Raw genomic sequence first — 27,363 nt, 5'->3', positions numbered from 1 at the left:
GTTTTCCTGAGGTGACCATTCCATAAGGGAAGTCAGCCACTGAAAAGGCCTGTCTCTCTTCTCCCAGAGAATGGCCTCAGGTAACTATTTTGGGGCTCATTATTGCAGAAACAGCGGTCAGTGAGCTTTTGGGGTCCCAATAATAATAATAATAATAATAATAATAATAATAATAATAAAAAATAATTTATTTATACCCCATTTATCTGGCTGGGTTTCCCCGACATTCTGGGTGGCTTCCAACAAAATATTAACAATAATAATGAATACTAATAATTTATTATTTACACCCCGCCCATCTGGCTAAGTTTCCCCAGCCACTCTGGGCGGCTTCCAATCAAGTGTTAAAAACAATAGTCCTTCAGATATTAAAAGCTTCCCTAAGCAGGGTTGCCTTCAGATGTCTTCTAAAAGTCCCAAGCCATGAAAAACTTTATATGTCAAAACCAGCACTTTAAATTGGACTTGGGAGCGATTCAGCAACCAGTGCAACCACACCATAATGGTTTGCGATCTATTCTGAGCGCCTATTCATAATCCGGCTGCTGAATTCTGCTGTGTTCTTCCTCTGGCGCAAAGGTTACTGGCCGATCTTGGGCCAGTAAGTATATCTCAGCCCAATTTATCCCATGGGATTATTCTGAGGATATGAAAATACTTCTCTTCCTACAACACATAATTTATGGCATTCCCTGCTCCACAATGCGGAGATGTTTGTGGGCTTAACTTTGTAGGAGACTAGGAGTCTCATGCCCAGTGGAATTATAAAACACAGGGGGAAAAATCAGTTTAGAAATCAGTGGTAAATCCAGGGGAGATTTGAATGGTTCTGTCTGCCATCTTGATTTTTAAAAGCATCCAATTGTATCCCAAACATGGACAATATCTTGCTCCTCGATCTCAGGAACCATTATGCAAAATTTCTTAAGAGGTGTCCAAATGCATAGAGAACAGCCTTTCTAAAATATACTGCAGAGTAGACAAACTCATGGTTTGGTGGTTATCTATAATGGGTAAATAGAACCTCTGGGTTCAGGGGCAGTGAACGCTGAATACCACATCAGGATCACATAACCTTGGTCCTTAAAGATCCATACTTCATACCGCCAAGCCTTATTCAAGATTCTGACGTACAAAGCCCTGAATGGTTAGGACTGAGTTATCTGAAGTAGTGCCTGCCTGTCTGTATTGTCCTGGCTGTGATTTTAAGAGCTACTGCTTGTCATAGCATTGCCAAGTGAAATCTTTGGGACAGAGCCTTCTCGGTGATGGCACCCTGGTGATGGAACAGCCTTCGTGATGTGTAGCTGCCACCAACTTTAGTTATTTTTCATCACTATCCAAAAACTTTTCTGTCAAGCCTTTGGGGACGTAATCCTCTATAAAGGTTCTGGCGTGTACTGAGTGGAGGAGGTGAATGTTGCGTGGTCTGAACTGTGCAACATTGCTTCTGTTTTAATGCCTTGGTTGATTTTATGAAGTGCTGTATTTTTATGGTTGCCACCCACCCAGAGATCACTTGGTGATAAAGGGCAGGATATAAATTTTACAAATAAATTAAATAAATAAATGGTGATGGGTGGTTATTTTCTTCATACCCTGCTTGTTGACTTTTGAGAAAGATCTGGTTAACTACACTGAAAAACAGGAAGTTGGTTGAGACCTTTAGTCAGATTCAGCAGGGTACTTGTATGATAGAAGAAATGTAGGGGGGTGTATGTCTTTGTAAGGGGGGGATCAATTATGCTTTCCTGATGATTAATAAATAGATAAGGCACTAGTCATACATTTGTAAGGTGCCGTTATTTAACTGGTCCAACCATTGCTATTGTAAAAGGTAATGCAGGTGTTTAGGTTTTACCGAAAGCAAGCTTACTCGGCCTGATGGTGAATTTTGTATCACCCTCAAGGGGTAGTACAAGTGTTTGGCATGCATATAATTCCAATATCCCCTTAGCTCAAACTATGGTGCACAGATTTGTATAGATACTTGCCAATGCAAGAATAACTTTTTTAAAAAATGCATTCTGTTGTAAGCATTCCCCTCCTTCCTGATGACATAAGTAGTCATGATCACCTAACCATTCCACAATTTTCCCACTTGCCCTGTTGATAATCAGAGCTGCAAGAGGAAAAGATATTTCCTGTTTTTCTCAAGTGATTGATTTTATATATATATTTATAAAATATATATTGATTTTTTATATATATATATATATATATATATATATATATATATATATATAATGGCAACTGGTTTTTGACTTGCACATTCTCAAGTTTGAATATTCTCTTGAAAGGTTTTTATAATTATTTTTGGGGGGGAGATTCTAAAATTTAAATTGTAACACCTTTTTTTAAAGTAAAGTGGAAAGTACAGCTTTTGAAGCAATGTAAAGCTTCTGAAAGCTTTGAGTGCAAGTTCAAACTGCATAATTCCTGCAGGCAGGGAACAGTTAATTGTCTGGTTCTCTGTGGTGAGTAATATTTGTATCCAGGTGACAAGACAAGGAAGATTTTGTAAAATGGAAGGTATTTTTTCTGCAGTGACTGCACGATAAATGAGTGAGGTCTGCACAAGCAGATTGGCTAGTATAAAGTTCACTGCACCAGTAACTTTTTTTGGATTTATATTCACGGCTAAGTTCCTCTGTCAGATACACTGTCTGTATATTTTCCAACTTAATTTATAGATCTTCCTCAGTGAACTTCCATTCATTGTTAGGTGCTTAAAGACTGCAGTATCCCATGTAATACAAATCTTATTTTCTGTGAACCTGCCTTTTTTATCAGTACCTTCTGCTGCCATGTTCTCTGGAATGTAGAGAGAGAGTTGACAACTCTTCAGTCTAATTTGTTCCCCGTTTGTCCCTGCAGGGAGGTCCTTCATACATGAAATGTGGAGGTCTGCGGTTCTTGAATCTCATGCCAGATTAAATCTAGGTAGTGAGCAACTGAGATAGCAACACACTCTTTTCCGTCTTTCCTTGAGCTAGATATCACTCAGCAAAAGATCTTGTTGCACCTTCAAGACAGATAGATACACTGTGGCATAACATTTATTTATTTATTGCGGTGTGTGTGGAAATAGAAACAGAAAGACACTTAAATGTAAGAATACAATTTATGACATTTCATGCTGTTGGACCTCACTGTTTACATCCCTCCCCCTTTGTACTTGTGCATGTTTGTTTTAATGAGCGCGAGAGATTAAAAATATATATACATAATCTTCACCAACAAAAGACAACAGTTCATGCATCTGAGTCAGTGGGCTCTGCCACAATAAATTTGCTGATTTTTAAAGTGCTTTTTTCCTCGTGCTCTTTTTTTTGTTTCTGAAGTAGACTATCACAGATACCCCTCCTGGAAATGACAAAATAAGAAATGCTAATCTCGAGAGATTAACTATTAGTCACCAATTTATCAGCCTTGCAAGCAAATGTTTTTTCCCCCTCTGCAGGATGGTGGATTGATTAGCTGTAATCCTTTTGTAAACCCTGTGAGTTGGGCCTTTAATCATACTAATTTAATATCTCTATCCAAGCTTCATGTGCATTAATTTGGGGGTGGGGGTAGGGAGCAGGTAACAGGCCAGATTTCCAGAGGAAGAGATTTAAAAGGGGATGTGTCCTTTGCGCCTCTTCACTATTGTCATTGAGGTTTTTTGTAGGCTTCAGTGTGGGGAGTAATTTTCCTTTTTTTTGCAGCATTGAGCTGTGATTGATGGGGTCCTATTTCTCTTTCTCATAGTTGTTTTGCTTTCAATTCCATGAGCATATGGGGAGGAGGAGAGATGACCACGAAATGGTTGGTTTAGCATTATTTCCGAATCCAGGACCATGGTTTGTTTTGCCCAAACCACTGTGATCACTAGCTGTTTTGAAGCCACGGCTTAGTTGGCTTAGTGAGCATAATTTTTTGGGTGGAACAGACCCTGTGTTCAGACATAACTAATTGCTTCTGATACACACACACACCCCACTTGTGAAGGGGGGGAAGGAAGTACAGTGGTACCTCGGATTACAGACGCTTCAGGTTACAGACTCCACTAACCCAGAAAAAGTGCTTCAGGTTAAGAACTTTGCTTCAGGATGAGAACAGAAATTGCGTGCCAGTGTTACGGTGGCAGCAGGAGGCCCCATTAGCTAAAGTGGTACCTCAGGTTAAGAATAGGTTCAGGTTCAGAATGGACCTCCAGAACGAATTAAGTTCTTAACCCAAGGTACCACTGTTTGTGGTCTGTATGCACCAGGATGCAGACCATGCAAAGTATGGTTTAATGAACAATGTTTTCTGGCTTAATGTGTGAATGTGGCCAAAAAAACTTGAATAAAGGCCAAGAAGCATTGCTATCCACCTATCCAATGGTTGTCTTTAGCATTTTGTCACAGGGAACTTTTCAAGATGTGTGTCAGATTAATGATTTCCCTTGCAAAGAATTGCTTGAGGAATATCCGTGAGGGTGGCCCATAGGTCTACAACTTTCTGGAGTAAGGGGAGGTCTTCTAAAGGAGGAAACTGTGAACTGTGGTTTTGAGGCTAGATCCAGATTCCAGCGGAAAGCACTATGGTTGAAATGATAAGAATTTTCACACAAATTGCCACTCAACATGAGACAGTGCTGTCTGCCAACCTGGATGGCTTTGAAAGAGGATTGGACAAATTCATGGAGGAGAAGCCTATCAGGGGCCAATAGCCATGATAGCTCTACTCTGCCTCCACAGCCAGAAGCAAGAATGCTTCTGAATACCAGTTCCTGAAAGCCACCAAGGGAGAGAATGCTCTTGTACTCTGGTCCTGCTTGCAGGTTTCCTATAGGCATGTGGTGGGCTGCCATGGAAGAGAACAGGATGATGGACTAGATGTGCCATTGGTGTGACCCTGCCATCCCCTACTTATGTTCTTAAGCACCACTCCTCTTGCATAGCATGCCAGTCAGTAATGCAGGGCACGTGTGTGTGTGTTTCAAGCATCGCAGCCTGATCCTCACCTGCCTGTAGCTTCCATGTATTTGAAAGGAAAAGGCCAGATTGGAAACATTTCCATTGCCTTTTCTGGTGTGGTAGATGGGTGTGCTTGATGGAACACCTAGAAAAGGAATAATACTAAAATTAGTAAATGATGACAGATGCTAGTATAGTTTGTGCTCGGGTACTTGAACTTGGGAACAGCCGTTCTTGTGAGTTGAGGTCCTATCTTCACTAGTTCTGCTTTTTGCAGTGATTTAATAAAGTAGGCCTTCTTCCAAGATGGCCCTAGAATGCATTGATATGAATATCAGTGGCTGAATGTAAGAATGAGCTTTGTATTATCAGAGGCGTTAAGGAATACTGTGTGTTCTGTCTTGTGCTTAAGCTGAATACTTTTGTTGTTGTTGTTGAAAGGCTGTTTGTCTAGTCCAGGGGTTGGCAGACTAAGGCCCAGGGGCCGGATACAGCCCCCCAGGCTCACAATTCCGGCCTGCACTGTGAAGGCAGAAGCCGCCGTGAAGCCGAGACTCCTGGCGATGGTGACAGGAGGAAGAAGCTGAGTGGCGGCGACTCTGCCAATCAAATGCCGCACCTGGTTTACCTCAGCGCAGCATGGGGACGTCTCTACCAATCAGAATCTGTGCCACTGCCGCTCAGCCTGTTCCTCCCACTGCCACTGTCCTGGGGCTCCAGTGGGCCACAGAGCAGAGTGGACAAGCTCGCTCTGCCTACCCACTTCACAAGAAGAAGCAGCGGCAGTGGTGGCGGTGGTGCCAATCCCTGGGGAGGTAAGTGCAGCACCTTCTTTCTCTAGGCGGGAAGGAAGTGTGTTTCGTGCCACCGCTGCCAGCCCTTTGACGAGTGAGGCAGGCAGCAAACTGAAAAGGCGGCCGGAGCTGGGGTGTGTGTGGGGGGGAGAACTATTCCCCCCCCCCCGCCAGTGTGCATAGAAATTCATTTTTTAAATATATGGAGAGAGAGTGAGAGAGTCCGGCCCTCCACAAGGTCCGAGGGACAGTGGACTGGCCCCCTGTGGAAAAAGTTTGCTGACCCCTGGTCTAGTCTTTTTGTTTTCAAGCCGTACTATCCAGTGCTCTGGATTCTGTCTGAGGAGTGAAAGCTAATCCATGGGATCCAGTGCTTGATCTATTCTCTCTTTCTACTCATCCAGCATATCCTATCCCTTCTTTTCAGGGTTTCCATTGCTGAAGAGCATCAAACTGCTCTGTTTGTGTGATGACACTATAATAGGAAATACATTAAACTACTGCAATGAATAAAGCTCTTTTATCCCCAATGACTTCAGGGATACATTGTGGGCGATAGCAGTCCAAGGGCCAGTGCAGCTGTATCTGTTTTGATACCCCACAAGGTATTGTTCTCCTTCCCCTCATAGTTGAGGGAAGAGGCCTGCAGAGTATTCATGATGCTTCATTAAATATATCATTAAAAGCAGTGCTGTGGCCTGTTTGGCTGCATGACTGCCCCACATTAATGATCAACATCCATCACAGGTCTACATGTGCTGTGCTTACTCTTAAGACAACCTTTTGTAGGGCTACTCCACGCAAGATGCCCAGCCAAGCACTTAGCTGAAAAAAGGATGCATAGGAGCAGAAAGCAAGTGAGAGGGTCTTCTCTTTAATAAATCAATTGCCACTTTGTTGTGCAACTGGCTGCAGAATCCATATCTCTGATAACAGTGCATCTCACTTGCTTGATTGCTGGATCATTTTGAGCCATTCTCTGCTCTGCTGGGCCCTTCATCACTATAGCAACAGACTGGAAGTAGCACCACTTATTTTAAAATAGGAGTATTATTTTTCCACACTATTCGTGTGCGTAGCTGGGCCAGTTTGTCACTGCATTTGCGCCTAGTTGCTGGTTGTGTTGATTGCATTGGAAGATTGTGGAGACCTTTGGTCCTGTCCTTTACAGAATATGCTAGGCTTCCATTTTCAGTAGTTCATCTAAACAGGGGTGGTTAACCTGTGTTCATCCAGACGCTGCTGAACTACAACTCCCATGATCCCCCACAGTTGGGTATGCTGGCTCGAGTTCAGCTGCATCAGGAGGGCTACAGGCTTCCCATTGCTGAGCTAAAGTTATCTTCCATTTGTATCTTCTGTGATGTAAAATAGCATGGCTGAATTGAGATGATGGATTGGGTATGAGTGGCAGGTGTGTACGCTCCCTCTTCCCCTTCTGCTTTACGTCAAGGGAGGAGATTAAGCAATTCTGCTTCTAATTTGCAACAAGATACCTTTTTGTCTGTATGTGGTAAACCATGGTTTGCATCAACCATAGTTTGTCCTCAAAGCAAGATACAACTGTGGAGAAGAGAAAGAAGGTAGCATGTTATCCTGAAGCTCACTGTTGTTTGTTCTTGGGCCTCCAAACCATGGTTTGGATAATTGTCTAAACATGACCATTCCCTTTCTTCACTCCCAGAGCAAAAACGTCTTTGCTGCTTGCGAGAATTGAGTGGGTGATGGAAGAAGTCTCAGAGTGCTTGTATCGTGGGAAACCGGGTGAATTATGCAAGCCTCCAGCTGAGTCTGTACAAAAGAAAGCCAGTGCAAAAGTTAAAATGAAGCAGTTATGAATCCTGGACTGACCAAATAATCTTAGCCATAAAACGCTGCTGTAGGCAGCTGTGGGTCCTCACTGCCAGATGAGTGGTCTCAAGTTGCTCTTCTCCAAATGCTGTGGAAACATCTTAAGAAAGCAGAAACTTTTTTCTTTGTGAGACTGGCTGAAACCTCTTAGCAGATGTTCAGTAATCAGTTACAGGTCAAATAAAATCTGCATTAGGAAAGTTGCTTTCAAGTGTCCTTACATATTTTAAAAACAGAGGTGTTTTTGATTTGTTTTGTTTTTCAGCATCTGAGTCTAAGGCAGCGTTTAAAATGCTGCTTAGTATTGAGTGTCATCTGAGTCCTCCTCCCTTTTCTGGATGCTGCTAATATAGTTTCTGTAAGAATATCTCTACTTTTTAATGCAAGGTGGTGCTGTGGGTTAAACCACAGAGCCCAGGGCTTGCTGATCAGAAGGTCGGCAGTTTGAATCCCGGCGACAGGGTGAGCTCCTGTTGCTCAGTCCCTGCTCCTGCCAACCTAGCAGTTCGAAAGCACATCAAAGTGCAAGTAGATAAATAGGTACTGCTCTGGTAGGAAGGTAAACAGCGTTTCCATGTGCTGCTCTGGTTTGCCAGAAGCGGCTTAGTCATGCTGGCCACATGACTCAGAAGCTGTATGCCGGCTTCCTCAGCCAGTAAAGTGAGATGAGCGCCGCAACCCCAGAGTCATCCGCGAGTGGACCTAACGGTTAGGGGTCCCTTTATCCTTTACCTAGAGAACCTTTTCAGGAAGTCTTCCAGGGGTTTGCAAGCTCAAGGTGGGTGGGACCAGAGGCAAAGTGACTCTTAGCTTTATGCTACAGATGTTTCTATGCCCACTCTCCATCCTCCATCTGAACAAGCAAGAAGAATGATCATAGTTCAAGAATATACAAAAGTACTTAAGGAAGGTTTGGAGCAAGGCCAATGAGAGGTGTGGCCAGGAAGGGTGTCCAAGGGTCAGACAGAGAGATCTCAAGGGATGCATTCAGCTCCTAGGGTTAAGGTTCCCAATGCCTGCTCAACACAGACTCCTAACACAAAATGATGCCAGTAATTTAATCAATTTTCTTGGGTTTTCTGTTGACCATATTTCCTTTGGTTAATGCATCTGAAGAAAGACTATAGCTGAAAAGAGCAGAAATGGCAAACTAACTCGGTCGGAGCGAAACAATATAAACTTAAAGCTTTTGCAGATGACCTAGTCTTGACCCTGCAGGAGCCAGAATCTAGTACGAAAAGAGTACTACAACTGATTCAAGACTTTGGTCGGGTGGCGGGATTTAAATTAAACAAACAGAAAACCAAGGTGTTGGGAAAAAAATTGACAGATACAGAGTCAGAACGGTTTCAGAGAGAGACAGAACTAACTGTGGTTAAAAAAGTAAAGTACCTAGGGGTAAACATAACAGCAAAAAATCTGAGTCTATTTAAGGATAACTATGAAAAATGTTGGTCTGAAATTAAGAGAGACTTGGACAGTTGGACAAAACTGAAGCTTTCTTTGTTAGGCCGAATTGCTGCTATTAAGATGAATGTATTGCCAAAAATGTTGTTTTTGTTTCAAACACTACAGATTGTGGACAAGACGGAGTGCTTCCGGAAGTGGCAGAGAGATATTTCTAAATTTGTCTGGCAGGGCAAAAAGCCCAGAATTAAGTTTAAGATATTAACTGATGCGAAAGAAAGAGGGGGCTTTGCCCTGCCAGACCTAAAGTTGTACTATGAAGCCGCAGCTTTCTGCTGGCTAAAAGACTGGCTACTTCTCGAAGACACTTATGTACTGGACCTGGAAGGTTTTAACAATGCTTTTGGTTGGCATGCATACTTATGGTATGATAAGGTTAAGATCAATAAGGCCTTTAAGAACCATATTGTCAGGAAAGCAGTGTTTAATGTCTGGACTAAATACAAAGACTTATTGGAAAACAAAACTCCAAGGTGGCTTTCACCTCTGGAAGCTAAGGCCCGAAAAAGACCCAATATGGAGGCCAAATGGCCAAAATATTGGGAAATATTAGAAAAAGATGGAGACAATTGAAAATTGCAGAGTTTGGAGAAAATGAAGGACAAAGTGCGAGACTGGTTACATTATGCTCAGATTAAAGAAGTCTTTAAAAATGACAAAAAGTTAGGGTTCCAGGTGGAGAAATCGAAGTTGGAAACAGAATTGTTAGAACCAAAGACTAAGGTATTATCAAGAATGTATAACTTGCTGTTAAAATGGAACACACAAGATGAAATGGTTAAATCAGCTATGATAAAGTGGGCACAGGACATTGGGTATAATATCATGTTTGAGGACTGGGAAAGGTTGTGGACCACTGGGTTGAACTTCACTGCATGTAATGCTTTGAAGGAAAATGTAATGAAAATGATATATAGATGGTACATGACCCCAGTTAAACTTGCCAAGATATACCATTTGTCTGATAATAAATGTTGGAAATGTAAAGAAAATGAAGGAACATTCTTTCACCTCTGGTGGACCTGCCCTAGGGTGAAGGCCTTCTGGGAAATGATATATAATGAGCTGAAAAAGGTATTTAAGTATACCTTCACTAAGAAACCAGAGGCCTTCCTTTTGGGCATTGTCGGTCAGAAGGTGTTAAAGAAGGACCGAACATTTTTCATGTACGCAACAACGGCAGCAAGGATACTCATCGCTAAGAATTGGAAAACTCAAGATCTACCCACGCTGGAAGAGTGGCAGATGCAACTGATGGACTATATGGAACTAGCCGAGATGACTGGCAGAATCCGAGACCTGGGAGAGGAGAGGGTCGAAGAAGATTGGAAGAAATTCAAGACTTATTTAAAAAAATATTGTAATTTGGTTGAATGTTAAGAAAGGATGCTAGATCATAAATAATTGTGCACCACTAAACTAGATGGAATTAAGATGATAAGTAAGTTTGAGGAAAAATTATAACCTTATTGGAGAACTAACAGATTATATTTAAATGAACCTGACACAAGAGTGTAAACAAGATGATAAATTGCGGGCAAGAATTGACAATGATGCAAATGGGAGCGGGAGGTGTGAGGGAGTCCAAAGATGTTAAGAAAGTATGTTATGATATATGTTATACTGTTTTTTATCTTTGCATTTTTATTCAAAAATCTTAATAAAATATTTATTAAAAAAAAGAAATGGCAAACTAACTCAAAAAATGATAAGGTGCTTCCCCCCCCCTCAAATGACCCAGTCACAATACCTTTGTTAGATTCTTGGGTTTTTTTTTGGTTTTTTTTGTCACATCAAGTAATTTCCCCATCCATTGTCCCATTTCTGAACTCCTTCAACCTGGAGGTTGCTTTCAGTGGTCTGAAGGAGCATAGTTTGTGTATTTCACTGAAGAAGAAGATAGCAAAGCTTGTTCCCAATATGGTTGCATTTGCAATGTGTCAGGATTTGGTACAACCCCACCCACACTACTGAATAACGGTTTCAATTTGATTGAAAATGTCCAATTCCAGGCCTTTCAAGAGGTTGTTAGATGAGTGTTAAGATTTCTTGGACATGTTCATAACATGCCTGTTCTTGTGGCTTAAATTATTATTGAATCTTACTCCACATTGAGCTTTGGGAAAGCAGCGTAAAATGCACTGAACAGTTCTTTACCTGTAAGTTTTGGAAAGTCAATTGTTTTCCACATATTTTGGCACCTCTTAAGATACCTTACACAAAGTTTGCGTGGTGGTTTCTGACATCAAAGAGCAGGTTTTCATCTGCACTTGTATTTAGTTGGTTGCCATTTTGAATCAAGATATTGAAATGAATCTTTCAAACCTTTTAACTACAGATTTCAAACCTGCACTAATCTTTTTTGAATTCTGGAAGAATGCCAGGTAAAAGACTTACAGTCTCCTTTAAATTTGTGAAGTGGGTTGCAGCATAGTTCTTCCTTAGAAGAAGACTCTTGTTCTCTGTGGGATGCCGAGGTTGTGAAATAGTGACTAACAGAATAACCCTTTCAAATCTGACTCTGTGCCAGTGGACAATATTACTTCTTTACTAACCTTACAGTCCAATCCCTTGCTGACTCAGAAGTCAGCCCTGCTGATCAGCACAAGGCTTCCTCTCAAATTAAAATTCTGTGAAGAAGATTGCAAGATTTGTGACTTGGTGTCCCATAATTTCTTCCCAGCTCTCCCTGTTACTAATATGTATGAAGAAGTATGAAAATGTGTATATGTTCCTCATAAGACCAACTAAGAGTCATGTGTTCTCTCTGGGAAATGGTCATGTCTGTTGGTTACATAAATGAAGGCGTAAATAGTATCTCTGTCTAATATGGAAAGTGGTGCAGATACTGGAGAGGAAGAGAGGAGGTGGGTTCTATCTTAGTTTGAAGATACAGGCTGAAGGCAGCTGCTGGGATGGATTTTTTCCTGTTTACATACTGGGAGAGGTGCCAAATGGTGATGGAAAGCCAAAAAACCGCTTTACCATTGCCTCTGTGTGTGTACGCGCATACACATTTGTATGTGATTTGTTTGTTTTTTTCTTCATCTTTTGGAGAGCATGTGCCCATCAGAAAGAGAGCTGAGGATTTTTAGAATCTCAAAAGCTGCAGTGCTTCTGTATTTTTTTGATGTGTACTTATTATTTTTTGTCTTCCCCCACCCCACCCCCCTGCCCAGCCAACCACTGATATGATGCTTAACAGAGCAGCTTTCCTTTTGATAAATTGCTCTTCACCTGTTGGTCCAGAGCAAGCCACTTTGCTGTCCCTCTGTGGGATTCCTGCGTGCACTTTCTGCTGCCAGCGGACTTGTGGGGATTGGTAATTACAGTGCTCAAATCCCACAACCACCTCTTTCAATTGTGGCATGCGCACACAGTCTTTTTTAAACACACACACTATGATGATAGAAATCATCTTACAGACATAATGACTGGAAGTGTTAAAATTAATGTTGCTTCATCTGCAACTGAAAATTGCTCACTCTGTCCTCTCGCTGGCATTTGGGTGGGGGCACTAGCAGCGAGATACAAGAGAGATTAACAACAGTGAAAACTATGCAGTAGTGCATAGGATCTGATGCCATGGTGGTAGGGGAAGCAGACAGCTCATTGGACCTGGCCTATTCTTGTCCCTTTGGACAATTGGCATTGACATAACAATGGTTTGACCCATTCTCTGCTCTGCTGTGGCAATGCTTTGCAGTGGAACAATGCTCTGGGGTTTTTTATTTTCTAAAGGGAGTGGAAAAGGAAGAGATTTTTAGTTGCAACTGGGACGGATCTTCCCACTTACCAGTGTGTAGGACATTGTTGTTTCTGAATATCTGCATATCCCGCTTTTTGAAGCGAAGCTTCAGCGAAACTGCCAATAGCATTAAAACCAGAGACATAAGAGTAAAACATAATACACAGACAACAAATTAAGCAGCAGAGACAGTGAACAAAACCTGCAGTCACAAAGAACTCAGTAAAACAGCCAGGGAAGCCTTCTACAAACCAGAGCACCCAAATGGCCTCTGAAAAACAACACTGCCTTCACCTGGCATTGGAAGGCTAGCAGGAAAAAAGGAGAATGAAATTGTCTCTCCCCCCGCCCCCCAGTATTTTCAAGAAACCAAAGAAGGTCCTTGAGGAAGGTCTTCAGCAGGTTGCTTCTTATGGGAGGGGTTGGTCTTTTAGCAGAGATAGTGCCAGAGAATCAAGAGGCTGTGTACTAGCAACATACCGTATGTACTTGAGTATAAGCTGACCTGAAGCTTAGGCACCTACTTTTAGCACAAAAAACTGGGAAAACTTATTGACTTGAGTACAAGCTGGTTCACCACACCACAAACCTGGTGGTGGTGGTGGCAACGGTGGCGGAAGAAGAACAAGCAGCCCAAAAGGGCTCCTTTCGGGCCGCTTGTCCCTCCGCCGCCACCACCTGCCTCACTCGAGTATAAGCCAAGGGGGGCTTTTTCAGCATTTAAAAATGTGCTGAAAAAGTCGGCTTATACTCAAGTACATACGGTAAGCTTTGGAGAAGCCATAAAACAAGGGTAGCCAGCTACAGATGTTAGACTGCAACTCCCATCAGCCTCAGCTAGCATGGCCAGTGGCCAGGGATCATAGGAGTTGCAGTCCAACAACATCTAGAAGGCACCACATACAGTGGTACCTCTGGTTATGTACTTAATTCGTTCCGGAGGTCCGTTCTTAACCTGAAACTGTTCTTAACCTGAAGCACCACTTTAGCTAATGGGGCCTCCCGCTGCCGCTGTGCCACCGGAGCACGATTTCTGTTCTCATCCTGAAGCAAAGTACTTAACCCAAGATACTATTTCTGGGTTAGCGGAGTCTGTAACCTGAAGCGTATGTAACCTGAAGTGTATGTAACCCAAGGTACCACTGTATATATTTACCTCTGCCCTACCTTTTCTAAGCCTTACTAGTGCATGGATTTTATAATATTCAATGTATTCCAGCCTCAGTTCAGCCAGCCTTTTATATGTGGGTCTTGCCCACCTCAGTCCAAACTGTAGTGATTAAATTGCTAAGTAATTCCTGATGGTCTCACGGGATTGTAGCATTGGTATATTACAGAATACTTTTTACTGGCGCCCAAGGTAAGGCATCAGAGGTGATTCTTCGAATGATGCCAGCAATCTCTATTTCTGCATTAAGCTTGGATCTTTGCACATCCATCCATTTGAAAGTCATCTGCCCCAGGGAGGTACATTGGTAACATATCTGCCGTTGTCCCTTTTGGCTTGGTGCCACATAGTTGCTAAGGAAGGAGGAGATAAGCATTGGAAAGCATTTGGTTTGCAACTCAAGTCTACTGTGAATCCACACGGTGGAGTAACTAGTAACTAAAAGAAGGGTGGATTTGATTTAAATCACTAGTCAGTCTTTTTAACAGACTCATTCTAGCTGGCATAATCTTAATCTTTACAACCAGAGGAAGGTTACATTTTTGGAATAATACATTTTCAGAGTAGTTTTTACAGTTATATCAAAAATTACTGATTTGGTTATACTCTTAGAAATACATAGACAGATAATTATGAAATTATTGTGAGGTTTAATAAGTTAACTGTTTATATTTGGACAACTTTTCTGCTGTACTTTATTGGAAGGAGAATAATGATAATTTCCTTAATAACAATTTAAACAATTTATTTAACTAAAGCAATAACATTATAGCATATGTATCCATGTTTGTTAACTGATATGGTTAAACGTTTTGTGTTTTTTTGTGTTGTTTTTTTTAAACTTAGACTGAGTTTTAGCACACATGAAAAACTTAAAACAAATCCTTATTTCCTGATGAATAGCCTTTGGACTATAATGTAACTTACCTGGGAATAATAAGCATTGGCCTACCTTACAAGTTGGTTTGTTTGGAAGGGGCCATAGCTCCAGTGATCCTCAGGCAAAAGGATGTCATCTGTTTTAACAAATTGTGCCAGAGGGGTCATAATGACACACTTGCCTGATAAAACCATGAAACTAAACTTAGATCAGCCTGTAGTTTTCCAAGGGAGGGGGGGGGGAGAGAGAGAGATCTGAGGTCAGGAAGGTGATCCTAAAGCAAAAGAAGACATGGAATGGGGAGGGAAGTGCAGGACCACCCAGGAAGCCTCAAACAATGCTTTGAATTATTTTTCGCTGACATTGAGATATTGTGCCCATTTTCACCTCTGTCCTGTTTGGACGCAGACCACACTAAGAGCCCGCCCGAGTACTGTGAACATGCCAGTTTAATTATGACTTGACAGACTGGTGCTTTTGTGCTAAGTACTTGCGGCTTCGGGATGTTGTTTTTGTTTTTTGTTTCGGGAACAGTAAAGATCTAAAAGTTTTGTAATAAAAAAAAAATGGACTTGGCGGTGCTGGAGAGATACCAGTTAACCTCTAGGATTTTCTCTGGTTTCTTCTTGCCGGAGCATCCCTTAAGATCTAAAGCTTTCATTGTGAGTGTACTTCGTTTGAACCTTTCATCTGCCATTTGGTAGACGGTCCAGCAGAGAGCTGGAACCTATTACAGGAAGAAGTAGAGAGGCGTAGCTGGAGTATTTTAAACTTAGATTTTTAGAGCTCTGTTTATTTGTTTCTGCATTTTAAATGAAAGGGCACAAAGTTCAAGTTCAGCGTAAACAGTACTATTATCATGAAACCTTTTAACCTGTTTCTGAAACAAACAAACAAACAAACAAACAAACAAAATCACAGTGGAGAGAGAGCAAAAACAGAGCAGTAAAGCTCCTTCCATTCCCTTTGTCTTTATTTCTGTGCTGTTTGGACAAGTTGCTTACAATTTTTCTGTTTGCAAGTGTTTAGTCATCTGCATGGACTGATACAGGGTTTCCGTAAGACCTCACCATGTGCTGTGCACCAGATTGCAGATTTTATCACCATTTCTTTAGAATTCTTTAGAATTAGACACCATCTCCTTTCCCGTATATTTCCCACATATTGATTTCATATAGTACTTAAGTGGAAACTATGAGAACATAATGAGTCTTCCTGAATCAGACCAAGGGTCTGTCTATAATAATAATTTATTATTTATGCCCCACCCATCTGGCTGGGTTTCCCCAGCCACTCTGGGCGGCTTCCAACAAAATATCAAAATACAATAGTCTAGTCTTATCATGTCCCAGATTGATCAACCAATGATATGATATGATACTGCATTGTTAAGATAGTTTGTAATATATTAATGTGACTTTATCTTCATCTTTTAAAACTTGGTTATACTGTATATCACTTCGGGACATTGAGGGTGGGGAGAAGCAATATATAAATTTAATAAACCTAAACCTAACTACAGTGGACCCTCTGGATACGAATTTAATTCGTTCCGGGGGTCTGTGCACATTCCAAAAAATCTGCATCCAGAGGCATACAATGTGCTTCTGCGCATGTGTGAGCAGCGAAACCTGAAAAAATACTTCTGGGTTTGCCGCTTTCGCAACCCGAAGCTTACATTACTCGAGAGTGATGTAACCCGAGGGTCTACTGTGGATTCTTCTGGGAAACCTATAGGCAGGGTGTGAAGGCAAAATTTGACTCTCACAGTTGCCTCCTATCAAGTAGTATTCAATGGCACTCTGGTCTCTGAACACAGAAGTTCCATTTGGCCACATCATGACTAGTAACTATTGGTAGACCAGTCCTTCATGAATTTATCTTAAACCACCATTTTAAAATACATAAAGCCAGCAGCTGTCATCACATCTCGTGGCTGTAGACTCTCTAAATTAATTGTGTATTGTATGAAAGCTTCCACTTGTCTATGCTGAGTCTCCTGTAAATAGAGGGAGATTGCTGAAAACTGAAGTGAAATCTCTTTGTGGTGGGGCAGGAACAGTAAGGCTCATCTACGGTTGCTCTTGTAAGGATAAACCATTGTTTATTGTTAGTTCTTTTAAACTGACCACAGTATCACAGCAGCTAAAAGGTGTCAAGTGAAATAATGTATATGCAAAACTAAGCACAGATAAAAAAATCCACTGTTTTTAAAGGGGTGAGATTCAAGTCTGAACACTCCCATTTAAATCAGTGGGATGCAATAGTTCTTAATGCTGGATGGACCTTCGCTTTTGTATGTGCACATAAAGGTAAAGGGACCCCTGACCATTAGGTCCAGTCGTGGCCGACTCTGGCGTTGCGGCGCTCATCTCGCTTTACTGGCTGAGGGAGCTGGCGTACAGCTTCCGGGTCATGTGGCCAGCATGAGTAAGCCGCTTCTGGCGAACCAGAGCAGTGCACGGAAACGCCGTTTACCTTCCCGCCAGAGTGGTACCTATTTATCTACTTGCACTTTGACATGCTTTCGAACTGCTAGGTTGGCAGGAGCAGGGACCGAGCAACGGGAGCTCACCCCGTCACAGGAATACAAACCAGGACCTTCTGATCAGCAAGCCCTAGGCTTTGTGGTTTTAAGCCACAGCGCCACCCGCGTCCCAGCCCACCCACGTCCCAGAGTATGTGCACATACTCCTGCATTAATGCAATCTTTGTCAAATGTATCAAATCTTCCCAATAGCTTTTTAAACTTGTATAGAAGGACCAAACGAATTGTTAGGCAGTGTGTTGCATTGCAGTTTGGGAGGGAACGTACTGTACTTGGTAGCAAAGGTATTTCTCTCCACCTAAAGGAGCTCCTTGTGAACTGAAAGCTGGTCCAGGAAAAAGCAATCATCTTGGCTTCATGGGAAGCAGCTCTCTGCTGTTTATGCGCACAATGGGTGTGATTATTTGTTAAATGCTTAACTTTATCTCCTTTTTTCAAAAAGAAAACACCAGCAGCTTCTTCTTGTATCACAAATTTACTCATTCAAAGTAGATATAACAATCGGACACATTTTAAAATTTAGGCACTAGGATCTAAGGCAGAAGATGTAGAAAAGAAGGCTCTGTGCTTATGGGCGGGGGGGACGGTCCTTTGGGCTTTTTCTAGCATTCTGAATGTAGATGTATGGCCTTTCCATCTTTGCATTACTAATTTAGTTTAGATGCAGATATCTATCCACATTACCAGTATATTGCGCCGCACAATTTCCTTGCCAGTGTGAGAGTGCACAGTTTATTCCTGTGATATATCCAGACTTTAGTTTGAGCCAAAAAGCTGTTTGTGGTTCAAACAGCAGCCCTGCTTTTTAAAGAACAGCTTTTGATCCTGCATTTTCTCACCCCCCATTGCCGCCCACCCCCAACTGCAGCTCTTAAATGCCTTGGATGCTGAGGGGGAAGAGCTATGTCAGTTTCTCATTATCAATTGATCTTTGTCCTCTGAGACACCTTTCTCATATTTGCTGGTGTGAGAGAGTTTTTGGGCCAGATGCATCTTCTCTCTCTTTTTTTTAAAAAAATATTTATTAGGTTTTATTTAACAATAAAAAGCACATAATAACATAACATTTTCAGATGCATCTTCTCTCAACCCTTTCCTACTCTGAATTTTTCTTCTAGCATTTGGGGTTGAGGAAGAGGAGAATGGCTCAAGGTGTGATCATTGCATAAAAGGAAAGTCAGATTTGGGTTGCAAAAGAAATATTTAGCCCGAGTCCTGTTCTGACTGATGGTTGTTATTTTGTTACTGTTATTTTGTTTCATTGTGTTATTTTGTTGTGGTAGTAGGTGGCAAGTGGCAAAAATGTCTTGGCACAAAAGGCCACAACAGAGACAACTGGAGAGGAACTTATTTCCCACTCCCTGAATTTATCCAGCTCTGTCTTGGACCTGGTGAGGTTGTTTGCTACCATAAGCATTCCAGTGGTAGTATGTTGCTGCATGCATCTCTTGGGAAATAGTATTGTGTGCATTCTGCTCCTCTGATGTTAAATGCATAATTAAACAACTGGTTGCATGGTGTGCATCAACCCACCTACAATTGTAGGTTATTTTCTCAAGAATGCATCCTATTGCAAAAATCTAAATACAAAACAAAACCGATCACACTAGGTGAGATGGCTCACTTTGTCTGCAAACAGATTTCTTGGTCAGAAAATAAACAAGTTGCATATTTTCAGTCAATTAGATTTCTCAGCTGGTCTGCACTGTTCCAGTTTGAAGCTGATATTTAAAATAAGAAGTAGAATAGATAACAGCGTAATTAGCAGACAGCAATTCAAGCTTATTGACGTGGCTTTGAAATTGATGGGAGAAGCAGGGAGCATTATGAGCCCATATATCTTGCTTAGCTGCACTTTGAATAAAATAATCTGGCTCCCAAAGCAGCAGTTCAGATAGGATGACATACTAGGGTGATCGCATGAGACTTCCTTTCAGCAAATTATTCTGCCGGCATGGCAAGCTTTGAACGGAAATGATTTTTCAGAAACAACAAAGGGTATGTTCAGCTTGTTAGCGACCTTTTTTTACTTCAATGCCCCACAATGTATTTTGTGTGATTTCTGGTGGTGCAAAATACATTTATATTTTTAAGGGCGTGCTAGATTACCGTGCATCCAAATCCTAAATTAGGTCACCAGGAAAAAAACAACACACCTGATGTGTGACCATCATAAACAGATAAAACATCAAAAATTATAGTGGTTTTTTAAATGTTATTGGATTGTAGAAGTGAAATTCCATTCTTTGTTGGCATCAGAATCAATGCAAGAACAGTCATACCTCATGTTGTGTTAGGTACGTGTTGCATCTTTTCAGCTTGCAAATGCAGGAAACCCAGAAGTGCATACTTCCGGGTTCTGCCGCATGCGCAGAAGCGTTCTGTGCTCTTCACACATGCGCAGAAGCGCTCTATTGCACTTGCGCAGAAGCGTCGCTCTAGTTGAGGACTTTTTGGGGTACAAACGGCACCCTGGAATGGATCGTGTTTGCAACTAGAGGTACCATTGTACAAGGAGAAAGCACCAGCAGTGCTGGTGAAGTTTTGGGTCAGACTCACTTGGTGGCCAGTTCTGTACACAACAGATATTTACCACCTTACACCAGATGCCCCTGACTGCTGTACATGCTTCTCACTTCCATCCAGAATATACTACAAGATCTGTTATATATAGCCAAGCCCTGTGATGCAGTTTCATTTGTTGTCATCTACAGCTCCCAGCTAAAAATATTCCACTGTATCATGAATGATTCGGGCAATCCCGTTCACAGGACTTGGGCTGCTTATGACAGGCCCCTTATAAAAGAGTTATTCTCCAGCAGCAACAGGCTACATGAGAGAGATCCAAAAACAGGGACCAAAGCTTGCAACAAACCCAGACGCCAGCTCCGTACCTGTATCTGCTCAAGCAACAATCTTTCAGGGGCCTAATATAGTCAGTCACCACCACAAGGGTTTCTCTACCTGCTCGTCTTACAACATGATATATGTGACAGCTCCCCATCAGTCCCTGCATTCTTGGCATAATTGGCCATTCTCTATGCAAAAATAATGAACGGACAAAAACCTCACTTCAAAAAAAGGCAGCGTTCAGAAACCTGTGGGGAAGGGGTCAAATCACCCAAGAGACTCTGCTGTTGACTTGAAAGTGGCCATTTTTCAGCAAGGAAACTTCCAAGGGGATTTCCAGTTTATCAGGAAGCGTAATTCTGTCACTTCGGGCCTGTATAAAGACCATGGTTTCCTATCACCACAACATGTGTTAATTAACATAGCAAATCAAGGATTACTGTGTGTTCATGACCACACCTAGTGGGGATGCTGGACTCTGAGCCAGAGCTAGACCAGGGGAATTCTGGAGACTCAAGGAGACCCTTGTTCACGGAGGCTTCTGACAACCAAACAGGAACTGGACTTTCTGCTGTGACTGCTGCCACTTGAGGTCCAGGGGGTGAAGGGGAAGAATGAGGGATCAAGGCAGGGCTTGGGATATTATCAGATGAGTTATTGGGATAGGTTGGAGGAGGGAAGAAATTCAATAAGAGGGGGCATTTCAGGCTGCATTGGGGTTATGGTTGGTTCCCCCAGATCCTTAGTCACAATAGGGGTCCAAAGCAGTCTCCCTGGGGAATGAGGAAAGGTTATTTGTGACTATTTCCAATGTAATTGGTTCAATTGTGCTTTTTGGATTTTTTTCCATTTGGAAACATTCCCCCCCCCCCCATTACTCTGCATATACAGTGGTACCTTGGTTTACGAACTGTTCTGAAAGTCTGTTCTTAAAATGAAAACGTTCTTTTCTTTTCTTTTCTTTTTTTCCAAGCGTGGGACTGCTTTATTTTTCCATGTCATTTTTAAATATGCAAGAGGAACAAGTGTGGAAGGTTTGAAAAAATTAAACAAGGTTGCCCCCTTCTAGCTAAGGGCCTTCTACCAATGGGTCTATCCCCCCCCCCACTCCTTACATGCTGCAAGTTATATAACCTGTCTTTAATTCATCCTAGGAGTTGAAATAGAACTCAGTTTTGTCTTTTTTGAAGAAAAGCCTTGTTGGTGGTGGCTCACCACATTGCTCTCTGTACTCCAGAGAGCTGTGCATGGTCAGCCAGATGGCAGAAGACAATTCGGCTTAACCTCCATCGCCACACTACAGCTCATGGATGGGATGTCAGAACACATTGATTACGGATCCTCACTGGGCAGCTGTCCCGGGGAAGGAAGTCTTTAAGTTGTTATAAGACTAAGACCAGGTTTTGCTGCTGCAGCCTAACATGGCTAGTCCTCTTATCCTTCCATTGATTTGTTCACTCACTAAAAAAAACCTTATTCGGATCAGGATAGTGGTATTGGGAAGGGGAGGGTTAACCCTTTTATGCTTTCCAGTTTTAAACAACCTGCTTCCAAGTTGCTATAAGTTCTCTGCACCCACAGAAACAATAGAAATAACTGCATTATGCCTGCATTGATAGTTAGTTAGTTAGTTAGTTAGTTAGTTAGTTAGTTAGTTAATTGCTGTGGGGCTCATGCCAGCTTTGTGGAGTGATTTAGACCTGGAGAACGGTGTAGGTCAATATAACACCCTCTCTACATTTGCCCCCTTGAAGCTGCCTTTAAATGCAAGGATCTGCCATGGTTCATATTCAGAGGGTTGCATATGAAAGAGCGAAAAACAAACTTGTGGGAACTGGAGAGCCCAAATGGCACTGGGTTTTTGGAAACGTTGACATTATATTGCATTGCGTGTTTGAATTTCCAAGATGGCTGTTGATACCCAAGATTCACGTCATGATACATCCTCATTGTTGGAGTGAGGTGGGGAAAGGAAGTGGCAGAGCTAGTATAGATAGCAAACGGTTCTTTTTGGAGTGGGTGGGAAGCAACCATACAAAAGTACTGCAGACAAATACTACTGGATGGACTTAAACATTTGTTTTTGCCTAGGGTTCTGCAGTCTAATTTTATATAGGATCTGTGCCCTAATGTACCTCAAATAGTGTGATTATTCTTGCTTGTCATGCTACAACATGTCCTGGTTATTGCTCCACTTTTGGGTTTGAGTGTGTGTGTGTGTGTGTGTGTAAGTAAAAGTACTTCATTGCATAAGATGAAGAATCGCAACTGAAGAGTTTTGGTACCCAGATGGTCTTAATCCAGGCAGTCTTTTAATTCATGCTGAGGAAGAAATTGGCTGCTTTCTGCTGACTGGAATCGCAAAACCATTTACATAGCATCCTTTATCAGCTTGTGGCTCACTCCACTGGCCTGGAGAGTATTTGGCCGACAGCAGGGTGGGGTTTGTGGTTCTGTGGTAATTCTCATGACTGAGGCCAGATTAGTCACTAGCAGATGATAAAGGGCTTCGATACATCCCTACAGGAATGGGGAGTGTTACTGGTATTATTATTATTATTATTATTATTATTATTATTATTAAAGTCAGTTAAAGCCAGGACAATTCTATTCCTCCTGAAACTTCAAATGGTATTCTATCAACTCTCACCCAAGGTTTGTTGTGTAAAAAGTATTTGAAACAAGGAAGAAAAAGAGAACTGTTCATAAGCATCACAACTGAAGGCCAGATTCTTGTCATGACTGGGCTTAGATGCTACCAAAAATTGCTAAGCAAAAACAGCAAAAAAAAATATTGCCATTTTAAGACCAGCAAATTAATTGGTGCATCAGCTTTTGTGGGTCTGAGCTCAGTTCCTCAGTTGCATGAGATGGTAAACCTCAGTAGGCTAGGGGACTTAATTTTTTTTACAGAATGAGATAGAAAATGTAGGCCACAGAGCACAAATGAAGATGAGATATTATAAAAGGAGTAAAAGATAAAAGGAGTCAGTGTGACTACTCTCAATTGAATTGGCAAAGAAAACTGAATAGTGTACATAAACCTCTAAAAAGAAAGACATGTTCTGTTGTGGGCTAGCCACCCCCAGTTTCTATTGGGTCCAAGGCTGATTGTCTCAAACTTTCAAATGAAATCCAGCTCTTCATCTTAATTGCTGGAGTTTCCCTTTGAAATATTTCTGTTGAAAATATGGAAGTTTTCAGGACTTTACCAAATGGCCAGGGAAATACTTCCCCATTGATTATAAGGTAATATTTTTTAATATTGGGAAACTTTGTCAAGATTATCATCTTGACTGAAACAAAACCGAAGCACCAGCCATAGTTAAGTTAGGAGTAATTGAAGAAAACATCCTAAAAGAAGCCAACTCTAATAATTTGTAGAGACAAGGCCTGTTCAGTGCCACATTACTAAATGTAGCTGTGATATTTTTGGCGGTAGTGCTGAGGAGATTATCCCCAGAGTTGGATGTTGCCTAGGCACAACAGCCTCTGCTGCAATGAGCAACTGGGTGACTGCTTATTCCCTTAAAAGCGGAATTTGTATAAATCTCATTGCCGCACTAATTGGCAATAACAAAAGGAATGTTTAAGGCAGAAATTGGGGGGAGGAATGGATGAGAGAAGTGAAAAGTTAAGACTTTGGCTTGGTAATTACCTACTGAAATTCCCATTACACCATGATGCCTCTGAAGCCATGAATGTGGACTCCAAAGTGTAAATTGAGAGTAGGGGTAGGGAGAAATTTGACGCACTCTACATTTAAAGGCGAGCTTACTAAATTCTCATTTTTGAAACAATATGCGAGCTGAAACACATCTATCCTTCAAGATTCCCAGTGATCTGCATTTCGCAGTGCAGTTCTCCTGCCAAGTCATGTGCTAAAAAATAATAATGATATGCTATGGTAAAGCATGCATATATTAGTGAAAATAACATACAAAAATGCATTCTATTAGGGTAAATGTGGATATTAGGCAGACCATAAAAATATACACAGTAAGAAATTCACACACAGTGTTGCCAATTTTCATGAGGTTCGTTTATTTTATATCTTACAGTCAACTCCCAATTTGTGTGGGGGTTACGTTCCAAGGCACTGTGCATTTAAGTGAAATCATATATATGGTATTTGAAACACCATTTAAAAAGCCTGCAAATACCCCGTTCTGCCCTGCCCTGCCCTGCCCCTTTTTGTTACATTTTTGCTTCTGGGTTCAGCGTGATGCATGGACGCACCTAAAAGTCACTGCCTACAGTTGAGAGAGCTGATGTAGAAATATGGATAATTTAAGATGGAAAACGGGAGACAAACTGAAAATGAATATTCACCCATCCCTACTTGAGAGAATAATATGGATGTATAATATTGCAACGTGCTCCGTGGCCTTCACTGTGCACCCATCTCTTGGTTCTACATATCTAGACCTCTGCAACGGGTCCATCTGTTGCCCGTCGAGGCCGATGTACATCCTGCTTCGTCTCTGGACCACAGGAACAAATTACCACCCCCGGGCTATTGCGTTCTCCTTCGTGCCAGCCATCTTGCTCCAGCTGCTCAAGTCTCATTCCACCCAACTATGATTGCATTGACAAGGGAGAATGAATGTTTATGTAACCAAACCCCAGTGCGTGGGATTGGTAACCTCTGGCCCTGGCTAAAGTAATCATTGTTTGCTGGAACAAGAGCAGCGCTGTACTCGAGACAAGTGGGTGTGCTGTAAAGCCTGGAGACTGAAGAGGAGTTCCACTCTGGAAGGGCTTCCTGTTTACCTTCAGGAGGGTGGCTGGTGTTGGCCGAGGTGTTCAGTGTTTATTTGTGACTTGCATGACACTACGCAGGTTGGGAAGAGTCGGGAAGGCTTGCATTTATTTTGTCACAATCTTAAATTTGTGGATCCAGTGTGCTAGACCTGGACAGAAGGAAAGGGTTGCAGCGCAAGGAGTAGTAAGTAGAATCCAGCACAGAAGCTCATGCAACAATTGGGAGGGAGAATTTAGGTGAAATTAGGGCAGAGTTCTTTAAAAAAAACCACTTTTTTTTTTTTGCTTATTCAGAAGTAGCTTCCTTCAGTATTTCGTACACACATGCCCTCTTCATGTACAGGACTAACGTTCTCATTTCTCCCCCACTTCCTCAGCAAATCCTGAATTTCCACCTCCTGTGCTTTCTAGAGTGGTTGAGAGATGAGTTGAAATGGTGGCCCTCCCAGGAATCCTGGTGGCATTTTGTTTTCCCATTTCAAGAAGCGTTGCCCTTACTCTTAATTGGCTTCATAGCATAGCATTGTTATGAAGGGCAAGCGTAATACTTTCCTGCTGGGAAGAAAACCTTGCCAGCTGCCTGCCACCAGGACTGTCGGGAGCAACACCAGGACCAAGGAGGTGGTGGTAGTGATGGTGAAAGACAAAAGGTGAACTGGGGTGCAGTTTTGGTAAATCTTTCACTTCATCCCAGATGTCCCCAGTTTCTCACTCAGATTGATGTGAGCGAGGGATTTTGTCTCGTTCCCTAAGGCACCCCAGAAAGAGGTCAACAGTAACTGCTCTGTTCTGGTAAAGTCCAGGTAGTTAATGACAAGATGAGCTTTATTTTCTTTCCCATCCTTTAAAAGTACAGTTTTCCTGCTTTGGGGGTTTGTGTGTGGTGAATGCGTGGGCTGCTTTGCCTTCTATTAGAGAAAATATTCCTCCCAACTGAGCACAGATTTCCGCTTTCCCTCCTGTGACGCCTCTCTTCCCCACCGCTGCCCGGCACAATTCATCCTCCTACAGGTTACCCTCTGCACAGCCCAAGAACTGAACAAAGAATTTCCTGACAGCTTTGTAAAAGCAAAAACAAAACGCAGGGCAAGCCCCAAACCAAGATCGTTCAAGCAAGCAGATTAAAACAATCTGCATAAATCCTACAAACAATAATTTGTGTGTCTTGGCTGCAAGGGTTCTTTAACTGGATTACAACCCTTATGGGTATGTTACCTGTGCCACTGTAATATGCACTAGGAATACATGTCCCGATACCCCAGGCTAGTAAAACTGATAATTTTATATGTTGCTGTTCTCTAGCACTTATCGTGTTGTCATTCTATGGATATATCAGGAAGCTGAGGTGTTTCTTCCATGTTGGGGCTGCTTGAACCTTCACTTAGAAGGCATAAATGTGGGTTTTCTTCTGAGAAAGGCAGTTGCATCTCATTTTGGATGTTATTCAAGGTTCTGCTTTTAATGCAGGAAATTTGACTGTTTGGGATAATAGAATCATAGAGTTGGAAGGGACCCCAAGTGTCATCCAGGAATCTCGGCTAAAGCATCCCTGACAGGTGGCCCTCATGACCGCTTACAACCTAGAGATGTTTGTTTTTGTGTGAGGAATAAACTAGCTGTGATTCCTCACCTGGTTCTTTCCACTGCCTTTCTTACCTTCCTAACAGAATCATAGAATTGTTGAGTTGGAAGGGACCACCAGGGAAACTGTTGCCCGACATGGGACTTGAACCCATGACCCTGAGGTTAAATGCCTCATGCTCTACCAATTGAGCTATCCCAGGGAGCAGCCTTCCATTCCACCTGTGCAATGAGGAGTGATGGTGGAAGAAAGAACAAGATGATATGGTTGGGAGAAGCTGGGGTTGGCTGATACCTTAGGAACCTAGGCACCTGTCATATATTGAGCCAGACCACTGACCCATTATGTAGCCTAGTATTTTATCCACTAGCTGTAGCACTTCTCCATGGTTTCAGATGGAATTCTCTCCTAACCCTACCTGGTGCAAAGTAGATGCTGTACCACTGAGCTTGGACCCTTTCCCTAAAGGGGTCTCTCGCCTGACCTCTGTATATTTTGAAAGTGACAGATTATTCTCTGGGTTGCAAGCTGGCAGCCCGAGGAACCTGGTTGTTCTTGGCCAGGGGTCAGCAAACTTTTTCAGCAAGGGGCCGGTCCACTGCCCCTCAGACCTTGTGGGGGGCCGGACTATATATTTTTTTTGGGGGGGAATGAACGAATTCCTATGCCCCACAAATAACCCAGAGATGCATTTTAAATAAAAGCACACATTCTACTCATGTAAAAACATGCTGCTTCCTGGACCGTCCGCGGGCCGGATTTAGA

The 27,363-nt window shown here is 42.1% G+C and overlaps 1 protein-coding gene across 2 annotated transcripts in view; it reads left to right on the top strand.

The window, feature by feature from the left end:
- The window catches only part of PLCG1 (phospholipase C gamma 1), a 91,721-nt gene that overhangs the window by 1,922 nt on the left and 62,436 nt on the right, over positions 1-27,363 (top strand). The gene's annotated exons all lie outside the window — the stretch shown is intronic.

This window comes from Podarcis gaigeae (assembly GCF_964106915.1).
Source record: "Podarcis gaigeae genome assembly, chromosome: 6".
Classification (NCBI taxonomy): Eukaryota; Metazoa; Chordata; class Lepidosauria; order Squamata; family Lacertidae; genus Podarcis; species Podarcis gaigeae.
This window is presented reverse-complemented; position numbering and strand designations above follow the sequence as displayed.